This window comes from Diceros bicornis, chromosome 5, assembly GCF_020826845.1.
Source record: "Diceros bicornis minor isolate mBicDic1 chromosome 5, mDicBic1.mat.cur, whole genome shotgun sequence".
In the NCBI taxonomy this organism is placed as follows: Eukaryota; Metazoa; Chordata; class Mammalia; order Perissodactyla; family Rhinocerotidae; genus Diceros; species Diceros bicornis.
Window position 1 is genome coordinate 51,078,420 of NC_080744.1, and position 5,090 is coordinate 51,083,509.

The following is a 5,090-nucleotide window of genomic DNA, read 5'->3' on the forward strand; positions in this document are numbered from 1 at the left end:
ATAAACACAATGTCATTGTTGTAAGAAAACTAAAATAATTAGTGTCACATAATCTCAGTTCATAGTCATATTTCCTCAGTTGTGTTTTTACTGTTATTTTGTTTGAATCAAGACCAAACAAGATCCACTTTTCACTCCTTCTCCTGCTATCTTTGTGGTTCAGTCACATCATCTCTCAAGTGGATTACCGTAATAGCTTCCTAACTAGTCGTCTTCTTTAAACTCTCTACATCTCTAATTTATTTTCAACACTGCAGTCAGAATGATCCTTCTCCCCTGAAAACCCTCCAAACACTTCTTATCTCAGAGCAAAAGCCAAAAACCTCTATATGACCTACAAAGTCCTATATAATCTGTCTCCCTGCTAATTTTCTAATCTTATCTCCTTTTACTCTTCCTCTGTTCACTCCATTCCAGACACACTGACCTCCTTGAAATCCTGAAATGTGCCAAGCATGCTCCTGCCACAGGGTCATTATACCTGTTGTTACCTTTGTCTGGAATTCTCTTCCCCAGTTATCTGCAGGACCGTTTCTCTTATTCCTTCAAGCCATTATTTAAATATCTTTTCATTGAGATATTAAAAAATATGAACATCTTTGCACCTCTTGCCTTACCAGCCCCAGCATTCTCTATTACCTTTCCTTTTTTATTTTTTGATAACATTTATTCTCTAACATACTTTACAGTTTACTTTCTGTCTCTTTAGAATAAAAACCTCATAAGTAGTGATTTTTGTCTGTTTGATTTACTGCTATATTCTTAGCATCTAGAACAGTGCCCAACACATAAAAAACACTCAATAAATGTTGAATGATTTTGGAGAGGGTGTGGAGAGGAGGGAACTCTCATACACTGCTGGTGGGAGTGCAAACTGGTGCAGCAACTATGGAAAACAGTATGGCGATTCCTCAAAAAATCAAGCATAGAACTACCATATGATCCAGCTATTCCACTGCTGGGTATTTATCCAAAGAACTTGAAAACACCAATGCATAAAGATACATGCACCCCTGTGTTCATTGCAGCGTTATTCACAATAGCCAAGACTTGGAAGCAACCTAAGTGCCCATCAAGGGACGAATGGATAAAGAAGATGTGGCATATATACACAATGGAATACTAGTCAGCCATAAGAAACGATGAAATCCAGGCATTTGTGACAACATGGATGGACATTGAGGGTATTATGCAAAGTGAAATAAGTCAGAGGGAGAAGGTCAAATACCGTATGATTTCCTTCATTAAGTAGTAGATAATAACAACAATAAACAAACACATAGAGACAGAGATTGGACTGGTGGTTACCAGAGGGGAAGGTAGGAGGGAGGAGGGCGAAAGGGATAATTCGGCACATGTGTGTGGTGATGGGTTGTAATTAGTATTTGGGTGGTGAACATGATGTAATCTACGCAGAAATAGAAATATAATGATGTACACCTGAAATTTATATGGTGTTATAAACCAATGTTACTGCAATAAATTTAAAAAAAAATGTTGAATGAATGAATTAATGTCTACTTACTGGGCTTTATAAATTTTTTTTCTTTTTTGGTGAGGAAGATTGGCTCTGATCTAACATCTGTTACCAATCTTCTTCTTTTGGCTTGAGGAAGATTGTCCCTGAGCTAACTTCTGTGCCAATCTTCCTCTATTTTGTATGCGGGACACCGCCACAGCATGGCTTGATTAGCCTGGGATCCAAACCTGCAAATCCTGGGCCACTGAAGCAAGTGTGTGAACTTAACCACTATGCCACGGAGCCGGCCCATATAATTTTTATTTTATTCTTTAGCTTACCTTTCAGGATCCTGAAACATACTTATCTTAATGCCTTTTTCAAGCTATTTTGTTATTTTCATCTTGAGTGGATTGAAATTTCACAAGGTGTTTGTTGGCTGTTTTTTGAATCATCAGGTTTTTTCATGTTTTGAAATTTTTATTTATAGTGGGTTTTCTTTCCTTTTGTTTCATTTTGATTTCTTTCCTTTGGGTTCATACCTTCACTTATAGCAGTTTTCAGTTGCCTCCAACTTGTGTCCCAGGGACCCCAATTCAGCCAAGTGTTATATGCTAACTCACTGTTTCAATTCTTTGATGATACTGTACACCAGTTACCAATTAAGCAAATTGCAAAATTGTGTACTTCTGCCATTTTAGGCCTGCATCTTCCTATCAGCTAGAGCCCCAGGTATCGGTTGGAAGTAGGTTTTGCTTTTTAGGCTCCTTTCACAAGTGGTGCAGAAGTGGGGAGGAATCCCAGCTCAGAACCTGGCTTAGAGAAGTGCTGTTTTTCGCCCACTTTTTCATTCCTGTTATTTCTGTCTACCATTTGAAAAAATCAGTTTCACCAGGGGCTCATTAATTTTATCAATCTTTTAAATAACCTACTTGTGGCTTTATTATTCCTCTCTTGTGTTTGTTTTCTATTTTATTTCCTATTCTTTTCTTTATTTCCTTCCAAGTACTTTCCTTAGGATTTTTTATTCTTTTCTTATCCTCTTGAGATCAATACTTAGCTCATTATATTTGGGGCTTAAAAATTATCTACAGCTATACACATCCCTTTTACTACTGTGTTAATGGACCTCATAAGCTCTGAAATGTAGTAGCACTTTTAGACCTCATTACCCTGCCATATTAGAACCTCCGACTGCAAATTTCTGCTCTGAACCCAGAGCCAGGCAGGCTGCTTCTCCAGCATTGTTTATGCTTTCTTTCTGTATTTCTTGTCCTTGGATATATTTATGTTGGTTTTGAACCCATTATATATTTATCATTGCTATATGTTTGGGGCGAAGGCGATGCCATAGAGCATCAACTCATAATGTCATTTGATCAGAAGTCTCTGTGTACCTTTTTCTCTCTCCTACAGCAGGTTAAGATACACACTTTTTTTCCTTCCATACGTTTAAATAGAACTTTCGTGCATTCAAATTTTATCTTGATGTAATTTTATCTTGTTGTCACTTTTATTACTACCTCTAATGCCAAGTTGCATCAACTGACACATTCACATTTTATACAGCCTTTTTTTATGTGAGACTCAAGGCATCTGATGGTTGTTTCAGACAAATTTTAGAGGTCTTTTTTAAGCATAATCTTATCATTTAAGCTACTTTGTTTTTATTATTGCTACAGTGGTGTCTCTGCTTCAGGGATTAAGCTGCTGAGGTTGTAGAACTCCTCTTCAATTAATTTTTTATTAACAGAACTGAAATCCTAATTTGTTAAAATCAAAATAGAGATACATTATGTTCACATTTCCTCAAGGAAATTCGGGACTCAGTGTTATGTATAAACTTCACAGGGAAAAAAAGTATGTAGCAAGGCCTGTTTAAAAATATTGGTTTGCTCCTCAGTATAAAATTAAATTCCTGGTAAATTGTAGGCTATTGCCTTGCTTAATGTTTCCTGGGACATCTCCTACCCAAAGCCAAGATTGTCACACCTACTTGTCCCGATGTAAGTCAAGTACTTAAAAAACAGTTATTTTTCTCTTTAAAAACTAGCTTTATTTAAAAGAATCTGAAGCATAACACTATAGGAAACAAACTTACAATACATATTGTTCAAGAAAGCCTGCATACATAATTTCTACTAATGGTAAGTCTATATACTGATAGATAACATTCTTTATACAATGCACAAATGACATCTGGCATGATCCCTGAAAAGAATGGCCAACAATAACATGGACTGTTTTGATAGTAGAACCTCTACCTGTCTTACTGCTTATCTATAGAATAAAAAACTAAAATGTGGAAGGTAAGTTAAACTCCCCCAATTTTAAATTCTAGCATGGTGTTTAAGGAAGAAGGAAAAGGGATCAGAAGGAGGAAATTATAAGAGTTAAATATCTTAAAAACAAAAAGGAGAACTGGCTTACCAGTATTTATAGCAATTACTAAAAAGTAATTCAGAATTGAGAATTATTTGGTTTAAAACTTGGAAGCTCTTGGACAGTCAAACTATCCATTACCTACTACAGTCAATCAGTTACCAAGCCAGTTTTACTTCTCTGAAAACTGAAACATGTACATTAACCATATAAAGGAAATAAACAATTTGGGGGTAACCTAGTCATTTCATACTTTTTTTATTTAAATTTTTCCACAAAGCAATTCATGAATCACTTAATACTAACACATCTTTAAACCTCTATGATTTAAATAGAAATAGACCCAGTTCTAAAAGATTCTATGTGAAAATACCAGAAGAAAATAAATCTCTAACATGTAATACTAAATTTTTAACACAAAAAATAAACCCATGAAAACACTGGGCATTCAAGTAAAATATACTGGGATTATGACACAGTATGGTATCTGGCATTTTTTTAAATATTAAGAACTAAATGAGATTTATTGCTATGTCAATCCTATCAATAGTCAACAATCAAATGTACAAAATATACCACAACCATGCCAAAAATGCTGCTGTATAGAGATATCATTAACATAAGTAGACACTTATCTTGTAATATACATCACTGATATAGTAAAACCTTATTAATTCAGGATAGTTTGGATAGATTAAGTCTAAAAATTTGAATATTTTAACAAGATATGCAGTTTAAGCACTCACAAGCATTTCTTTTTTCTTTCAAGCATATAGTTTCAAATATACAAATTTGCATTGGCCAAGTATTACCTATTACAATTCTTTTGGGTGCTCATTTTAATGACAAAAGAATGTTTTTAAAATAGTACTGTATTCTTAAATAAATTCCTCTAAAAAGCTTAAAAATTTTCCAGGATTAAACATTTTTCTTTAAAATCTTGATTATATTAACAAATCTTTTCATCAGATAGTACAAAGTAAACACCATTCAAGTCCTTGTAACGATGGATACAAATTTTAAGTAAATTAGAGGAGTTTTATGGTATTGAAATAGTTTCTTTATAAATGAAGAATAGTATTACTACTTATTTTGGTTATGGTGAATTAATGGTATCTTTTTTGGTCAGAAGATAGAATAAGTTCAAAGTATAGTATATAATTTTAATGGTATGGGCTAAAACAATCCTAATATCCACTGTCAATTAAGAAAACAATTCCTTAGTAAATTATAACTGCAAGAGGAAGAC